Genomic DNA, 19,892 nt, shown 5'->3' on the forward strand with positions numbered 1-19,892 from the left:
TTGGCTTCTCGTATGGGGCCTTCTGGAATTTCCTTGCCTTAGAATCCCTCCCTATGCCAAATCAGACTGAATAAATAGATCTGGAAAATCCCATAGCCTGACTTGTTTACCCTGGCTGCTTTTATTTGATAACCTGGATATTAGAAGTATGGTGGGATTTGTTCTTGTTCACTTCTTAGAACCTAGTTTGATCATCCTCCTTCATGGTGACATCAGGAAGCCCAGGCAATCTATTCTAGTGAAGGGCATTCATAGTCCTCCATGAGGATTGTCATTTGGATTTAGTCTTTGAGATGCATGTGTGTGCGTGAGTGTCTGCATTTCTCTCTTGTTGTGTGGCTGTGTGAGAGTGTTGATGGAAGCACCCTGTTTATTATGGGGTGTGATGGAGCACAGATACAGGCAGGATCTGTGATTCAGGAACTGGTTCTGGAGCATTAAGAAAGATCATAAGGGTTGGGGATGTGGCTCAAGCGGTAGCCCGCTCACCTGGCATGCGTGCGGCCCGGGTTCGATCCTCAGCACCACATACAAACAAAGATGTTGTGTCCGCCAAAAGCTAAAAAAAATAAATATTAAAAAATTCTCTCTCTCTCTCTCTCCTCTCTCACTCTCTCTTAAAAAAAAAAAGAAAGATCATAAATGCAGGCCTTCATTAGAATGGAGGATTTGCACCAGGTTTGAGGAGCTGATGTGTGCAGACAAATGTTACTCAAATGCTGGGAACAGTGGTGGGCACATTTTTTCTGGGGCTTGGCCCTGGGATGCTACAGAAAATTCTCAGTATTGCTAATCAGAGAGGAAAGTGAGTCAATATCTCCTTTCTACTGCCAGATGCTATCGTTTAAAACTAGACTAAGATGGAGGGGGAACAATTAGAAGTAGAAGAAAGAATGACAGGAAGAACAGAGGCAAATATATAAGGACTCATGAACTAGAATCTTTCCTTAACTAGATTCAGGTGACTTTTAGCTCCGGAGATTTGTTTATTTGTTTGTTTTCATCTTTAATGCTGCCTGTGTTTTCTCTGGTCTTCTCAAGGACTGACTTGAGGCCAGGACTCTTGAAAGAGGACATGAACATGCTGCAGTCCATTGTGGACTTTTCCATTAGACAAATCCTATCTAATATGGCAAAACTCTGTCCCATCAACATTGCCCTGGTTTTCTCACTGCATTCATTCATTCCATAAACTTTTGAGCAACAGTTTGTGGATATTCTGTCACTGTCATTACCTAACATGGTTGTCTTTTCTCTTTTTTTAAATATTTTTTTTAGTTGTAGTTGAACAAGATACCATTATTTTATTTTTTTACATTTTTATATGGTGCTGAGGATCAAACCCAGTGCCTTGCATGTGCTAGGAGCGCTCTACCACTGAGCTACAACCCCAGCCCCCTGTCTTTTCTTTTTGGTTCTACTCATAACTCTCACTTTTATAAATCATCATTCATTTTTCTCATCCAATCATCCAATTAATCATTTGCCAGATATTTGTTAGACATATAATATGTGCATGGGACATATTTTGATAGGGAAGTCTAAGTTATAGACCAGTCTCTTAGGCCTTCAGACTCTAGGTAGTGCAGGCCAAGCTCTCAAATTATCTCTTTCTAGCCTCTTGCATAGGGTTTGGGTGGGGATGGGAACTGCACAGTACTCTGGCAACTCTCTTCAAAGAAATCCTCTCTCCTGACCCTCCAACTTGTATTTCTTATATGGGTTAAAGGTAGGTTCAGGGCCCTGTCTCTATCCTGTCACCCCTGACACTTGTAAGTCTTGAAAGGATGGTCTAGCATGATTTGAACTATGGTTTTATTTCTTCAGGGTCCTCTGCCCAAAGTTTGAGGCAACAGGAAGATAAAAAGAGCTGCATTTAACATCTGGCCACACATATATGCTCTGCTATGGGAAGATATCCCAGGGAGGCTCTCCAGGGAGAAGCAGGGAGGAAGGAAGGAAGAAAGAAGAAGATAATCACAAGAAGGCAGAAAGGTGAGAAACTCAGACACAAGAGCAACCAAATTCTGAGTAAAACCAGGGGTCCTTTTATCACCCCCTGACCATCTGCTCTCCATATTCTTTATCTTGCCCCTTTCTTTACCCTATTCTATATGCTCAAGTAACTCCTCCCCTTTGCCATTCCACTTTACTTTTATTTCTTCTTTTTTTTATTTTTTAAAGTATTTTTTTTAGTTGTAGATGGACTCAATATCTTTATTTATTTATTTTTATGTGGTGCTGGGGACCTAACCCAGTGCCTCACACATACGAAGCAGGTGCTCTACCATTGAGCTACAGCCCCAGCCCTGCACTTGCTTTTCATTAGCCATCGTTATGGTTAGAATCTGGAACATCTCTCAAGTTTCATGTGTTGAAGGCTTGTGCACCAGGGGTCAGAGATGGGCCTTTGGGGAAGTTGATTGGATTATCAGAGTGCTGATCTCATGATCTTATCAGTGGATGAATCCATTAAGAGCTGAATGGATTCCTGAGAGGAGGTAGAAACTCTAGACAGGTGCCATGGGTAGAGAAATAGGTCACTGGGGACATGCCTACAGGAATTTAATTTTGTCCCAACCCCTTCTTCTCTGTCTCTCTCTTTCCCACTTTCTGACTGCCATGGGTGAAGTGGCTTTCCTTCGCCAAACTCTTCTACCATGACGTTCTGCCTTGCCTTGGGCCCAAAGCAACAGAGACAGCTGACCATGAACTGAGACCTCTTACACCATGATCCGCAATAAACCTTTCCTCCTTTAAGTTGTTGGTGTCAGGTATTTTGGTTACGGCAATGAAAAACTGACTAACACAGGCTTTCTTCTGAAGTCTTCCACATTATTCTCAGGAATATGGAAGAGGACCCTCCTCTTCAGTCTTTTGATACTGTGTGCCAGTATCAGCATGGAAGAGTGGAAGATTTCATGTTAGGCTCAAATGTTGTCCCTTGTTCCCTGTGGATCCTCAAGCAAATTAGTATTTCTGACCCTATTTCCTCCTCTGTAAAAATGGAGGTGATAAAAAGACCTACTGAGCATGGTGACTAGGAGAATTAAATAAAATAATAAAAGTCAAGAGGATATTATAATGTTTTTCCCAATATAATTTATGTGCACTGCTATGGATTTACTTCATTTGTGGGGGTGGGTAAGTTATCATTATCTCTAAAATTTAATTTCCCTTTCGTCTCCTCAAACCTCAGCTTTTTGTTTCTCTCACTTAGACTTGAATGCATTCATGTATGTCAGTGCTTCACCTATATGTTTGTAAGTTCCTGGGGCCATGCCTTTGCTATATTCTGCTGAGTGCTGTGACAGTTTTTGTGATTTCCTTCACCCATTAAAAAATACTGTTAGTTAACTGGGTACTACAGGACACTCATGTTAGTGAAACCTGACAGCAGGAGGGCCTCTAAGTTAGCATTTGCCTCCCCTGACCTGTTGAATTTGACTTTTGCCTTCAGGCCCCTTCTGTTGTCAAGAGAATGTACATAAACAGAAAAAAGACATATGAGAAGGTGCCAATGAAGGACATAGAACAGGAGGCAGGCTCTTCATTGGCACCAAAGCAAAATTGCAGCATGGCCCTCAGTCTTTTCAGGGCCACAACTGCTTGGATGAGGAACTGTCCATGTGTGCAATGGATAATGGCAACTCTTCCCTGCTTGCCTCCTGGAGAAAGAGAACACTCTGCCATGATATCTTAATAGACATCACTATCATCTCTGCCTGGATTCTAGAAATGCAAAAGAAGTCAACAAATTCAGGGATGACTGAATAAGGCCTTTAAGATGAGATTAATGCCTTATCACAGGCATATTTCAGTATTGTAGTGGAAAATGTCTGATGATTGCTTCTGATAGCAGGCTGTGTATATGTAAGAGTTGTTTAGCCATTTGAGTTTTTTTTTTTTTTTTTTTTCCATTTTTAGTTGACTGTTCTTGCTAAGGGTGAGGTCTGTGACTTTTGCTTTGGTGCTCTATCAGTCTAGACTGGTACCCAATTTGTAATAGTTGCTCAAAAAACATTTCTGCAATCAAGTAGAGAGAACAATATATTTTATATTTAATTTTATTAAATAGGCTTAGGAAAGTCTGAAAAAATTCCCAATGTTAATTTTTTCATTTGCATTAGATAAGTGCTATTGGGGCAAATTTTATGGAAGTTCCTTTGGTCTTGGGACCTGAAAAAGCAGATGAAATTTTATTAGAACAAAAGGAATGAGTATTTTCTCTATGAAGTAGACTTGAGTAAACAGCTGAGAGGTGAGCTGCCCAGTCAGCCAACTGGGAGATAGGGGATGTTAGTTAGGCAAGATGAGGCCAGGAATGGAGCATTATTTTTGACCTGGTTGTGGCTTCAGAATGGTCTCCCAGGATCACTGATTTCCATGGGAGTGGCAAGCAAGAATTTCCTCTCCAGCTGCAGCTTGTGGTTTGTCTCCGCTCGGGAGCAGGTAGAAGGGAAAGACAATGCAGATTAAAATGAAGGAGGCATCTCATAACCCACTTGAATCAAAGTGTGAAATATGATATATCAAGAACTATGTAATGTTTTGAACAGCCAACAATAAAAAATTAAAAAATAAAAAAATAAAAAATAAAAAAAAATAAATAAAATGAAGGAGGCAGGCAAATGCCAGGGGCCAAGGTCCCTGTGGTGCAGCCTCTTTGGACTTTCTTCTCCCCAGTGATATTTTGATGAATGATGAAATAGGAGAACACATCAACCAATACAGAAAACTCCCTTTCTTTTTCAAGGTTACAGATTGCAAGGAGTCTAAGAAGGCTCTCCTCCATTTACTGAGACCTGGCCTAGTCTTGAAGATCATTACAACCAAGTAACAACAGTTATATATTGAAAATATTATAATCCTGAAGATAACAAACTTATACAAAAATGTATGAGAAAAGGGAGAAAAAAAATCAGCTTCCTTTGTGCTAATCTTCTGTTTCCACTTCTCTTGCTAATAAAATACACAGATTCCCACAAAATCCATGAGCTGAGAGCAAAAGGAAGATTCATGTAGAAATCTGACCCAGGTGGCATCAAATAAAGGGCTGAGAATATGTGAATTAACTTCTAGCCCTTGGCTTGCCTTCTTCTTCTTCTTCTTTTTTTAATATTTATTTTTTAGTTTTAGGTGGACACAATACCTTTATTTTATTTATTTATTTTTATGTGGTGTTGAGGATTGAACCCAGTGCTTCCTGCATGCTAGGCAAGCGCTCTACCACTGAGCCACAACCCCAGCCCTGGCTTGCCTTCTTTGTGCATCTCCTAGTCCAGTTTTGATTTTCATTACAAAGTACACGAGTCTTTATATGTCATATTTCATTGTTGAGATCCAAATGCCACATTTGAAATTTAGGCATATCTATTGAAATAATTAATGCTTCAGCTAGAGTAAGTAGAAGAAATCTGGGAAATTCATTGGGGAGTGCTTACTCTTTTCTTACTGAATAGCAAGCTAAAATTCTAGAAGACATCCTGCTAAGATTAGGAAGGGCATTCCTTGGCAGGGAGGGATTTATTAAAAAAGCATAATATTATGGAAAAGAATGTAGACTGTGGAGTCAGGCCTCAGATCAAATCCTAGCTCTCCCCTTACTTTGGGTGGGATCACAGGCAAATTATTCACCTTATAATGACTTGAATTCCTTTATCTGTAAAATGGGTAATAGCACAAAGGGAGTTGAATTTTTCCCCCTCCCTTTGAGAATTAATGGAAACAAGCATTTAGAACAGTGCCTGGAACACAATAAGTGTTGGACTTACTACACTCTTGCTATTGTGGTTGTTAAAAATAGAGTCATAAATGATAGAAAATCAAGGAGTGATTAGACCCTTTGCAGGTTTCAGCCTAGAGCAGAACTAGGAAGTAACTCAAGTGTATCTCTTGAGAGTCTTTTGAAGGTCCTTTGTCTACTTCTCTCTTATTCTCTTTCACCAAATATAAATTCTTCTTTTTCAGGCCCCCAGAGCCACAAATATGGCACCATCAGAGGAGTAATGGCCCAAGGGCTGCTGGCCTTGGCAGGGAGATGCTGGTGAATGGTTTTCCTGTAATCCTGGGGTAGGGCCACTTAGGATGCCACTTGCTTTTTGGAGGCCAAAGAGATGTATATTGCTGTTCCTCCTCAGCCTGAGACATGGCCCTGGGATAGAATGCATCAGTCAACCTATTCTTCCTTCACCTACAGGGTCAAGAGAATGGAAGCCCAAGGTCAGCCTTCCAGTTGAGTCAAATGATCAGCCACTACACTGAGGATTCTGTGGTCTCTATCCTCTTTCCATTTTGTTAATTTGGTCTCCTATCATCTCTGTTTCACTGTTTTGCTCAACAGGAAATCTCTAAAAGGGAAGCAAATGACATAACCATTTTGGGGGGGCTACAAGAAAGAGATCAGGGGTGAATATTTCCCTTTTCAGTTGATCTTGGAGAAGGGGGAGAGGAAAAGCCAGAATCAGAATGAGTAGAGGTGGCCTCTGAGAGAAAATGAAAAGCTGAGCCTGAGGCTTTGGTCATGCTTCAAAGAACTAAAGCAAAGATGGGAGCTTGCTGGAGTCTAAGATGACATGTGACATCTCAAATAGGAGTAATCAAAAACTTCCACTTCCAGGACATTATGCTAAGGGCATTCCATGTACTAGATTGTATCCTTGTAAAGGTCACCTCTATTTTGCCACTGAAGAAAATGAGGCTCGGAGGTGTTGAGTTACTTGCCTGAATAGTTTCTGGCTACAAAGTGGTAAATCCAGGATTTGTACATAGGAATATCTATTGGAACATGCATTGAATGATTCTGCCCTACTAAGAGCTCCAGAATTAGTTTTTTTCATTTCTTTTCTTGAAACATTCTCACCTTTTCAAAACTCTTATCTCAGCTAGCAATCCTAAATAGAATTTAACTGATAGGCCAGTTTTCAGTTGAGTGGTAAAGACTGGACAACCTCCAATTAAGTTACCCCCTTACTATATTCTCGAGGTGGACCTTGAAGAAAGAGAATAGAAGTAAACCAAAGAAGTGAATCTCAAAAGGTGGGATTGAATGGGTAGGCAGGAGTAATACTGGGCAGTAAGTTCTTCTTGGTGTCTGGTGTCCTTTTAATCACCTACTGATGGTGCCTATAACTTGCTTATTCCAAATTCCTGGAATTATTTAAAAATGATTGTTGTGTATTATCATAGGCTTCTTTTCCAAGTATTTTAGAAAGAAATCTCCTTTATTGCTTTTACTTTAAAACAAGCTTGACTGGGAAGTTTTCTCTTATTTGACCTTCCTGAGCCCTATTCCTTAAGAAAGTCAGTTTTGATTTTGTTCTTTGACATTGCTTCTAGCTCTTAGGGTATGATATTCTTGATGACTTGCCTTCTTTTTTACTCCCATTCACTAACATTAACTACTACCTGGCCATACCCAGACAGTATGGTAGTTAGAAGATAAATGTTGTAGGAGCAAAATGATTAGGGTTGGAGGATCAGGCAGGGAACACGGTACTGGTAAATCAGGGAGGACCCATCAGTACTGATCAGAAAAATAGAAGCCACTGTAGGCTTTTCAACAGAGAAGATTGAATACAGGGGATTGGTTAGACATATCTCAGCCAAAGCCAAAAGGGAACATCGAGGGAACACAGGTAAAACTGAAACAAAGTAGCTCCCACCTGCAGGGCTGGGGACACAGGGAATGGGGAAGAATGTGGGAGTCAAGAGGAGGCCCCCAAATCTGTGTTAGTCAGTCCTCTGAGGGTTGGGCAATACCCAGCTGGTGTAGATACACCTCAGGAGCTGGGGAGAGGTCAGTAGGGAATGGAGTGTGATGAGGCTGGTTCTGAAAGAACCAGAAAGAAGCAGGAGATTGGATCCAACTGTCATTTCACTGTTGGAATATCACTGTTGTAAGGATATTAACAGGAACAGGAAGCAAATAAGATAGAATGTTGCTGCTTCTGTTTTTTACCTCATCACATCCTTCTAGTATCCCCTGTTGGTAGAGTTAATACAGAGCCACTCAGCAAAGGCAAAATGTGGTTTGCAGAGCCTCAGTCCCAGGATCACGTAAGATAGAAGGCTGGGTTTGGGGGATGAGAGGCATTATTTTAAAAACTGGCACATTGAGCAAATAACTAAGTACTATGGCCAGTTGTCAGCAAATCACTCACTAAAAGAAATTTCAAGCTTGGTGTTTGAAAAGCAATAGACAGTCTTTAGTGAAGTGTTTCTTACCTCTACCTATCTGTTGTATTTTCACTCTTGTGAGTATTGACCTAGTATGTGTTTGTGTGTGCACTTGTATGTGTGTATGTGTGTGTTTAAGGATTAGGAAAGGGCTTGCCCCTTTTCACATCTGTGGGAGTCCACTCTGTTACGCTGGAAATAAACACTATCACTCTCCTTGGGGTTGTTAATGAGACTCCAAAATAAATGTTTTCCTTTAGATTACACCTTGTAATTTATGATTCAGTCCCAGAAAAGAAACATTAGTGGACTGGGAAATTTGGAAAGCAGAGGGTGTACTCAAAGAAACTTAATGGGGGCCAGTGCTAGAAGGATCTGGAATAAGGACAAACCTAATTGCCAGTAAACCTCAGTGAAGCTTCATTTCTCCATGTCTTAGGAGCAAGCTAATGGCTCAGTTTTCTCCTCTTGCTTACAGAGTTCCAGGAAGACAGGTCGTTCCCAGCCCAGAGAGCATAGCAACTGAACTTTACATAACACCTGGGAACATAAGAGATGATGTGTGGGGAAGTGCTGATGGGGCCATTTGCAGGTTGAAGTTAGCGCCTGGAAATTGTTCATCGTCTGCTCAGCATGCAGACCCACTGGCAATGAAATTGATGGTGATCATGCAGGAGAGGTAAATGGGAGCCGAATAAACAGCATGTGAAAGGCATCATGATTATTGAATGAATCAGAACGGAGTTGCAATTTTGTGTTCCTTGCCCCCCTTGTCCCACTCAGTTCTCCTCTGTCAAGCACTGGTTGAATTGAAGCTCACCCTAAGAACAAAGTGTAAAATTGCAAGTGCACTGTTTTGTACACTCCCACGTGGCACCAAAATAGATAAGTGCTGATCTCATAAACAACATTATCTTCCGGCAGCCTAGTTCTCTGGTACCACCAAGTATCAGTGGTAAAGAGAAATCACAATAGCCAAAAATTCTTCCAAGGGCTTGAATGTTTACCTCTTCATGTCTGCAGGGTTCCTGTTAGCAGTATCAAGGGGTTAATATAATTGAATAAATAATTAATTCCATTCATCAGAAATGCAATGAGAGTTTGGGCTGTAGGGTCAGAAGGACCTGGATTTCAACCTCTTTTCTCCCATTTTATTATGTGTGTGACTTTGAGCAGAGTAATAATTTCAATCTTAGACCTTCAGCTTTAGGGTAGGAATAATTGTACTTCCTTTCTGGCAGTGCAGTCGTGAAGACTAAATGAGCTGATACAAATAAGATGCTCAACAAAGTTCTTGGTACAAAAAAAATGTGCAGGAAATGTTTGTTATTCTACCTTTATTATTACTATTGCTAGTGTTAATTTTTATTAAGCACTTACTATATACTAGTGTAAGGTCTATTGAAAGAAAGATAAATTAGATTCAGTTTCTGCCATCAAAGAATTCACAACCTACAGCATTTGAGAGACTTTATTTGAAAAAAAAATGGGATAGTTTTGTGTGGACTCTTCCTGGGAGGTCTTAATTAGAGAGGAAAATAGCAGGTCCGGAGCTGAGGATAATAGAATTCCTAAATCAAGAAGGGAGCCTGGGGTGGTGGAGTTGTTGGCAGGAATGGAGGAAGGTGGGAGAGATGGGCTGAACTACTGCTTTCTGTATGTGCTGGTCAAAGTCTTAGGATCCCACTGGGCTAGATCAACAGACAGAACATACTGCCTCAAACTCCTGGTATTGAGTTAATGATAGGGGTTCTTTTAGATATCATTGATGAAATGTGAATTCATGTCAAATCAATTTGTTGCTGAGATAGCTTTTTGAGGATAAGATGTGAAATGTGTTGATTTCAAAATTGTTGGAAACACTAGGATGGACACAAACCCCTGGTCATCCTTGGATTAGGAACGGAGCAGGTGGGCCTCCTCTTGCTTGGCCTGTTGGCAGGACTTGAGAAGTCCCTCACTGCTCCTGACAAATAGGCTTTCAGTATCTCCTGTGAAGAGAAACAGGGTGGCCTGGCTATAAAAGGCCCCTTGAAAGACTTAAATGTGCTGCCTTGTAGAAGATGAAGGGTGGCAGGACCCTGGAGACCACAGAGGAAATAACTATGTGCTGCCAAGGTTTAATTCACCTCGAGGTTATTTGAGGGGCCATCTATACCTTGGTAAAAGGAAATAAAGAAGCTGTCAATTAAAGGAGTCATTAATTTTCTATGCTGTAACAGAATATTAAATCTCGGTGAACATATTTGTTTACCTGACTGGGTTTCTGTGTAATTGCTAGTCCTCAGCTGTCAGCATTTGCTTATCTTCTGTGAGTCCTTTGCAAATTTTGTAAGAATTTTTAGAGTTGATAGGCAATCACTATTCTCTTTCATGTTATTACAGAAACTCGATAAACCACCTGAATTATAAAAAAGCAAGAAACAACACTTCAGCAAAAGGAGATCATGGCTTTTGGGATATAAATTTTCTTTTTTATACAAACATATTTTTTTTTCTTATATATACTCTGCTATTTTGGTTGACATGTGCAAACAGACGAAAGAAAGCTTAATCTTAGGTTTTAAAAAAAAGCCACTAAATGGTTTATATTTTAGTGAGCCAGTAAAATCCAGAAGTTTTCCCTCTGGATGAAAACTTTTTCCACATGGTATGTATTTCCAGAAGTGAAAAAAGGGAGATCATTTTCCCTGACTTCTTTCTAAATTGGTTTGGCTCTTAGAAAGGGGGTACCATGTGTGAGGTTTATAGTAAATTCATTCATGGATGTTGGGACCAGCTGTAAGATATCCCAGAGTTTGTGTTATGAGAAAAGCATGGGTGAAATACCTTAAAACTTGATTTTCAGATTTCAGTTAGAACTTTAGTGACTTAATCCCACTGGAGGGAGTTTATTAGGAGTTTTTTTGTTTTGTATTGTTTTGTACTGGAAATTGAACTCAGGGGCACTTAACACTGAGCCACATCCCCAGCCCTATTTTGTATTTTATTTAGAGACAGGGTCTCACTGAGTTGCTTATCACCTTGCTTTTTGCTGAAGTTGGGTTTGAATTTGAAATCCTCCTATCTCAGCCTCTCGAGCCACTGGTATTACAAATGTGTGCCACTGCACCCAGCTCATTAAGAGGTTTTTATAAACACACATGTATGCTCAGTGGTGGGTTCTTCCATGAAATAGAATGAAAAATTATAGCACTTAGGTTCTAGGATAGCATTAAAATCCATCATGTCACATAGCTTTATTATATTCTTCCATAGCCCAACTTTGAAGATGTCCAGATGTATGTTTTTATTTTATTTAACTTCAAATGGAGTAACAAGATGTAATTTTAAAAGTTCACATCTTAATTAAAATTAAACAATTGTTTCTAGAAAGCCAAGGTTAATCTAAAGGAGAATGCTATCTCTAACATTAAGGAAAATAACCTAGGTTGGCTCAAGGGTAAAATATGTGTCCTCTGTCCAAGAGGGCTGGCTTGGAGCAAAGTTTTCTGAGAAAGCTTACTACTCCTGCCTCTGCTTGTCCCCTTAGCTGTCCTTTTTCTCCTGTCCAAAATGCCCAGTAGTATCTTGTCCATTTACTGAATTAGTTTATTTCCCCTGTCAAATTTCTTCTGCTTGAAATTCCTTATAATAGATAGTCTGATTCTCCATCCTTGATTCAAAAAAGCCCATTCACAAGGTAGAGGATGGGCCTAATCTGGACTTGGAAATGCGCAGATGTGGATAAAATGATAATAATGAAATTGTGGCTATAATTATTTATTATTTCATCAAAGGAAGGTTCATCACAGCATTTTTATGTGTCTTGGTTTTTTTCTTTCTTTCTTTAGTACTGGGGATTGAACCTGGGGGTACTCTTCCTACTGATTCATGTCTTCAGCCCCTTTCAGTTTTGAGACAGGGTCTCACTAAGTTGCCCAGGCTGACTCAGACTTCTCCTCCTTCTCCACCTCCTGAGTCTCTGGGATTGTAGGTATGCGCCAACACACCTGGCTATCACGGCATTTTAAAAATGGCCACTGAAAATAATCTGACTTGTGTCAATAGTGGAAGAGGTGAATATATTGGGAATATGTTATGTTGTAACAGATAGTTATATGTGGATTGGTCTGGAAAGATGATAACATGATTTTTTTAAATTAAAAAAGAGGTAAATTTAAGTAATATGTATAAAATATATTAAGGGGAAAAAGGGAAACCTTTCCACATATGCTTTTTTTTATTGTTTAAATATGTCTGAGCACAAAAATATGGTGTGAAGATACACATCACACTGTGCTGACAATGTCTGAGGACTGATGGAGAATTGAAAGGAAGATGATGAACCTAAAAGTTCATCTCCATATTTTTATTGGCTGTGATAAACAATGATCTCCTTTGCAATTAAAAATCCAAATTTAGAATAAAGGTATGAAAGTTTTATGTTTGTGATACCTAACAGTCAGTTCTATGGAAAATCACTCTACTAGTCTTTAATAAATTATAATAATCCTAGTAACTCTCTAAGTAGGTCCTGATACTGGTATCATGTCCATAATCCAAGGAAGGAAATGAAATCTTGGAGAATTATCCTGTCAAGTTCTTACAGTGGCAGAACTTACTTCATCTTTTATCCACACATCTGGAAATTAGAAATCTTAGGAGGAGGGTTTAAATAAAAGCACCAATTGGCACAGAATTGTTCTTTTCAAAGCATGATTTTAATGTGGCATATCCATATAGTGGAATGCTGTTTGGCTACAGAAAGCAATGTAGTGCAGACATGTGCTGTGACATGGTTGAACCCTGACTATGCTAAGTGCAAGAATCCAGTCACAGAAGACCATGTGTTGCATGATTGCATTGATCCGAAATGTCCAGAATTGAGAAATACATAGACTCAGAAGGTAGATGCATGGTCGTTTGGGGTTAAGGGGCTGGAGGAATCAGGGAATGACTACAACTGGGCTTGGGGTACCTCTTTCAGGTACAAAATGTTCTAAAATGAGAATATAGTCATGGTTGCACAATCTGGTGAGCATATTAGAACCTAGTGAATCATACACTTTTGGGGAGTTGTGGATTATATTGCAAAAAAGATGTCATCAAAATATCTCCACTAATGAACATGCTTTGGTGGACAGAAATAACTTGTGCTCCCTTTTGCCTAGATTGTTCCTGAGTCTCCTGGGCAAAAGAACTCCTTTCTGTCAGATTCTTCTGATTTACTGAAGTTCAGAGAAACGTGCAGAACAGTGTCCTTGGGATGAATGCTCCCAAGGAGTTCATTTTTCCTGTGGCTGTAGAATGATATGTCTGACAATCTTGTAAAAGTCTCCCTGCTTCCTTAAAATATTCTCTTCCTCAAAAGCCCCCTGGATAATCAAAGGATGCCTTAATTTTGATGGTATTGCCAAATCTGTCATAGAGCTATGAGAAGGCCTGGCTCTAGGGCTTTCCATTCATTCTTTCTTTAGTCAGATGTATTTTTTAACAAATTCAGTTTCTTGAATATTGTCATCTAAACCTATCATTCTTTTCACTCACTCTTTTCTCTGGTTCTTCAACACAGGTTCAATTGTTAGTTTACAGCTGCCCCAATGCTATTAATATCTATTGTGTTTTCCTAGTAAAATAGCTACAGCTACAATTTATTTAGGAAGTAAAAAATGAAGTATTACAACAGTTAAGATTACTTTGGAAGCTTTCTGTTATAATAGTCACTGTTACCATTTGGGCTCTGATGACTCATGATGAAACTACTAAGATGGTACAAAAAAAAAGCCTCAATATGTTAATGAGGATGACTTGGAAAAAAAAATCCAGCAAATATTTATTGGGTGCAGATTGTGTTTGGGACACTGGGATTTTTATGGAAGGATTAAAGCCTGTGAAGAACTTAAAATCTTTCAGGAAAGACAAGGCATGAAGGACTGCCTGCCTGATTGACACTGTAAGAATTAATAATAAATACTACAAATGCCACAGTTGTTGATTGTTCAAGGTATGTAGGAGTCTTTGTTAATTCATTCATTAAACAACTAAGTATCAGCATCTCTCAGGAGAGAGCTTCATGGGGGAAGTTGATACTTTCATGGGGTTGGAAGCCTGAGAAGAGTGCTCCCTGTCTCATTTTTAGGATGTAGAGTAGAAACACCTGAGGCTTAAGGAGTTGACTATCCCATGGGAGGACAGGCAAGGGCAAAATGACTGTACTCCAGGAAGAGTGGCAGCGTTACCATAGATACCATGGGAGGAGGTCCTTCTCTCAAAGATCTCCATGTGAAGTGAGGAATCTGTGAGTTTGAGGAGTCTATGGATTATGTGGAATTAAGAAGGTAGGGTGGGAGCAAATTATAGATAGATTTAAAGTGTTTTGGTTTTCCTTTTTTTCCTCTAGATTCAAAGAAGGTGAATATATAAAGGGTCAGGAGGATTCTGTAAGCTAGAAGAGAATGTTTAAATGGAAATACTGAGTGTTAAGACTGCTAGAATAGATGGTGATGTTCAGAGAATGGGATTTCAGGTTTAATGATTTAAGAGGAAACAAGATACTCCGTAAATCATGGGAATGGTTGTTCAAGGGCAAATCAAGTTAGTGATGGAGTCCAGAATGTTTAGGAATAGTGATTCAAGGAGGTGAGGAATCCAAGTTATCCCAGAAGACTGCACAAGTCATGGGGGAGACTGAAGAGTCACCAGATGTCATTGGACATCAGGGGAGGTGGATGGGCAATGGGGTTGAGAGAAGGTAACAGGTGGCAAAGCTGAATGGCATGAACTTCCGGTGCAGGGGGGTTCCATGGAAGGCAGGAAGGATCCATGGTGGACTGGGAAAATTCCTACATTATTCTCTGCCTTTCAAAGAGGTTGTAAGGGAACCAGGGTTAACATCCCATGATATGATCCCATGATCATGAAGATAATTTACCCCCAAGGAAATTCTTTTGGGATCAGTGGAAAGAACCAGAAGGTAGGTCAACTTTGGGGGTAGGCCATTGATCTGAAGGCCCAGAACAAAACTGAGTGAGGATTTGGCAATGGCTTTGAATCTCAGGTGGTGACAGGTGAGGGGGATGAATAGCTTCAAACTGTCTTATGTTTCTGGAACATTCAGAACTCTGTCACAAGGAGATATTTTAGAATGGAGTTTTATGACAAAGCTTTTTAGTGATCAAACTCAAGTAAGTAACAGAGTATCATTGCTATAGCCAGCTTTGCCTGGGTGCATCTGGGCAGGGACTCCTTGAAAATAAATGCTATTTTGGAAATGGGGCCATCATTTTTTCTTCTTTATAAAAAAAAGGACATAGAGCATTCCAAGAAGAGGGATTATCAGAAATGAGAACAGTAAAGTGTGAAACTGTGCGGGAGTTTGGGAATGATTAGAACATAGGACTTAGAAAACTTAAACTGTAGGCGATGGCCAGTTTGGGAAAAGCCTTCAATGCCAGACATAGGATCTTGGTTTTATTCTATAGAAAAAAAAAAAAAAAAAAAAGAGCGAAGATGGGAGGGGAGGGGAGGGTGGATAGGAAAAGTAGCAGAATACAACAGTCACTAATATGCCATTATGTAAAAACGTGAGTGTGTAACCCATGTGATTCTGCAATTTGTATTTGGGGTAAAAGTGGGAGTTCATAACCCAATTGAGTCAAATGTATGAAAGATGATATATCATGAGCTTTGTAATGTTTTGAACAACCAAAAAAAAAAAAATAAAAGAAAATAAAAGAAAAAAAAAGTGAAGTGAGATGAACATCCTTACTTGGTTTGAAAATGTAGAGAAGTGGGGGAAATAAGAGGAAGCAGACCCATCAAAAGGCTGTTGGCCACTCCATGAATCCCTGGTACCTGCCCATCAGGAGAGCTTAATCTAGTCAGATGGAATAAAGAGTGTAATGTCCACATGTGGATAGGAGGTGGAATGTGGAAATATGCAGAGAAGGATTGAAAATACCTTTCTGGTCAGTTGAGGGGAATCTTTATAAAGAAGGTGGCATGAGGTCTAGGTATTGAGAACAGAAAAGGTTTTGATCTGTGTTGAAAAAGGGAAGAAAGTATTTTGAAAGTAGAAATTGCCATGGCCCCAAGTATTGAACATGTTTGGAGGCAGAGCAAGTTTTCCATGTGGTCTGTAGCCTGGGTTCTTAACCCATTTTTGTGTCATGGATCTGCTTGACAGTTTGGTGAAGCCTAAGGAATCCTTAGAACAATATTTTAAATGCAAAAAATCAAAATAATAGGATTGCAAAGGAAAATAGCTATATTGAATAAACTCATCAATAAAATATGCAAATTTATAGTATAAAAATACATTTCATTAGTGGTATAATAATAATATCCAGAAACAATTCAATAATGACTGTGATTTCTAAGTCAATGTGCTTAAGTGATATTTGAAGACATCTGCCACAATTATAATAATATCTGGGATCTCAATTGATGACAAAATTACTGGTACTGCTAATACTTGTGGTTGATTCCAGTCATAATTTAGGAAAGCACAGAATTTTAGTGATTATTGAAATAAAGATGAATGTTTGCCCATCTAAATTCATGTACTCAGTAAAATCTATGCACAGGTGCCTTGGGACTCATGGGCTCCCATTAAGAATCTCTTTAGAGAATGGAGCTTAGCAAAGTAGTATACCACAGTGTTGCTCTAAGTTATGAGCTCTCCTAGGGCTTGAAGATAGAATTTGACTTATTCAAAACCGGAAAGTCTAGTGCTTAGTGAGTAAGCCAGGAATGCCCACAGAGTTTCAGTTCTTCAGGCCACTGATGTATTTCGGCCTCTTGTTACCTAAGAAGACCTCTTGATGATTTTTGCAGAATGAGGAGAGCATTCGAATCTGCAGAAAGCATCAAGTACAAGGGGTAAAATGGAGGTCTAAGTGTGCCAGGTGGTCAGTGGACAGTGTGCTCTTTATGTGACTTCCAAGCCTTAGGGGTGGCGGGTGGAGGGGAGTAGAGGTGCTGCCGCCAGACCTGGCCTCATGTGCTGCTCCCTTCCCTTTTTTGGGGGGCTTCTTGGTTATTCATTAGTTGGAGGAATTTTGGTAAAACACAAACGGAACAGTCAGATGGAGAGAAGGAAGGACAAAATAAGCTGAAGGAGAGAGTGAGACAGCCATTGGAAAGGCTTTTTTGGTGGCAAGTGTGTCCAAAGCTCACAGTTTTTCACACTGAGATTTTCCCCGGTGCCTGGGGCTCAGTCTCCATGGCTACCTTTTGGTTTTGGACTATGACAAAAGCTGTGGGTATGGCTGCTTACATTGGAGAAATAAGCTTGCCTTTGTTTTCTAATGGTGAAGTGGGAACAGAAGGGCTTAACGTACGTGGCTGTAGTCACTGCCTGACCACATAGGATGGGAAACCTTGGCCACTCTGAGCTCTGTCGCCAGGGAGAGAATAAACCTTTCTAGTCCTGCAGCTTGTCTGCTCCCTCCTTTCTTCCCTGGGCAGCGAGAATTTTGGTAATGTGGTCACTGCTGTGCTTGTGAAATTGGCTCTTTATTCAATTTATGACTGCTGTTCCTTGTGCTTTCTACTCCCTGGGGACACCTGGCATGACATTAGGCTCAAGATCCTCAGGGCATCCCAGCTAGGCTGCACCGTGGCTCCTGTCATCCTCCATCGGATGCCCATGCTCCCAGAAAATGTCAGCGGTACTGCTCGCTGCACAGAGGAGTGATTCTCTCTGCAAAGGCAAAGAGGAAGCATCTGATGCTGCAGCTAGCCATCTGGCTATCTTTGGGGACCAAACATGCTTATTAATTTAGTCTTTTGTTTATTACCTTTCTCACCCTCAAACACTTAGGTAGTGTTAATTGCAATGTTTGTTAAGTAGGCTTCCCACTGCAATCCATCTATTCAGCCCCCATCCGTTTGGCAATTACTATCACTAAAAGACTTCTAGTTGAGTGCACCAGTAAGCAAAGTGGACTGCCTGTGTCTAATTCTCTTAGATGATGATCAATCAGTCAGCTTTGCTGGTGATTTAGAACATAAAGAAGAAATTCAGTATCAAAAGATTTTAATTTCCTGAAGTTGAAAATTCAAGCAGGTTTCCTTAGGAAAGCAGAGTGTTAGTGATGGAATAGTATTGTCTGAAACTCCTTTACATAAAAGGTACAAAAGATTTGGGTGGGTCATATCTTCAATGGACTTTCAGTTGAAATAAAAACCTAAGACAGATAGTTTGGCCTGTCTTGAATTGTTCCCAGTCACTGCTTTGTAGAATTAGTACAGTCAAAGACCACATGGTCCATAAATAGTCTAGATTGTCGATGTGATTTGTTCACATTGATGGCAGAGGGGCACCTGTGTTTCCACTGACTTCTCCTTTTGCTTCCTCTTAGGACATATAAACTACCAACTACAAATGAAAATAGCCTCTGCTTCCACCCAGCAATGAGTCCAGTGGAGAGATAAGAGTTGGGTAACTGGATCCCGGTCCACAGTACACTGATCCCTAATTCCTCTTTCAACTAGGACAGAGAGATGTCCCTGCAAATATGAGATGAAAAGCTGTTTCCCTCTCAGAAAGTGGCTTGGAAGAAGGTGCAGAGACAATAGAAACCCAATACAAGAAAGCAAAAGAAGAATTTAGAATAAAACTTTGACATTTGACATTTGTGATTTTTCTTTAACTGACATTTCAGTGTGTATGATGAAGAAATTTCTATATGGAATCTTTGTAATTTCTGACCCCAATCTGTCAGGGTATAGAGTTGAGCAAGTTTAGAAATGATTATGACACTGCAAGGGAAAGGGGAAAAAATGGGAAAAGGATATTTAGAACTACTTAAGGAACATTAAGTTTCCTCCAGAATCAACATTTTTAGAGATACTCAGAAGTTTGTTCTTAGCTTTCCCCCCCTACATTCTATATTCATGGACACACATACTTTCTGTTTTATTGGTTAGTAATGTCACAAACATAGGCAGCTGGGTAGTCATCTGGATTTCCAAAGATCTTCAGTTAAGACAAATTTCTAGGTATAAAAAACAAAACCCATTGATTTCTTTCTCTTGTTGTTGTTGATCATCTTCTTCTTCTTCTTCTTCTTCTTCTTCTTCTTCTTCTTCTTCTTCTTCTTCTTCTTCTTCTCCTTCTCCTTCTCCTCCTTCTCCTCCTCCTCCTCCTCCTCCTCCTCTTCCTCCTCCTCCTCTTTCTCACTGNTCTCTCTCTATCTCTCTCTCTCTCTCTCTCTCTCTCTCCTTCTTCTTCTTCTTCTCCTTCTCCTTCTCCTCCTTCTCCTCCTCCTCCTCCTCCTCCTCCTCCTCCTCCTCCTCCTCCTCTTCATCATCATCATCATCATCATCATTTGATACTGAATGAGTCCTGAACTGAGGGACAGTTTACCATTGAGATATCCCAAGTCATTTTGAGACAGGGTCTCACTGAGTTGCCCAAGCTGGCCTTGAATTTGTGATCCTCCTTTAGCTTCCCAAGTGCTGAAATTACAGGTGTGTGTCACTAAGGCCAGCTTGATTTCTTTAATCTTACTGTCTGTGTAGTGTAGGTTACACTGAGACATGCATACTTTGAATAGTTTGAAGGGAAATACAGCTGCTATAAAGGTAATTTGGTGACTTAACATTGCAGTGTTTTGCAAGAAAAAATTAGGTAAAAATTAAGGCAAGTAATATACAAGCATTTGGATTCCTTCTCTAAAACTGGGATTTTTGAAGGTGGCTTTTAGAATAAAGGTACTGATTAATGA

The 19,892-nt window shown here is 39.9% G+C and overlaps 1 long non-coding RNA gene across 1 annotated transcript in view; it reads left to right on the forward strand.

Moving 5' to 3' along the window:
• LOC125617695 overlaps positions 1-2,203 on the forward strand; it is a 57,699-nt gene extending 55,496 nt beyond the window's left edge. Inside the window, exon 3 of the long non-coding RNA XR_007348768.1 lies at positions 1,828-2,203. This is a non-coding gene — a long non-coding RNA (uncharacterized LOC125617695). The remainder of the gene's footprint in view (positions 1-1,827) is intronic.
• Positions 2,204-19,892: the final 17,689 nt, after the last annotated feature.

This window comes from Marmota marmota, unplaced genomic scaffold (assembly GCF_001458135.2).
Source record: "Marmota marmota marmota unplaced genomic scaffold, marMar, whole genome shotgun sequence".
NCBI lineage: Eukaryota > Metazoa > Chordata > Mammalia > Rodentia > Sciuridae > Marmota > Marmota marmota.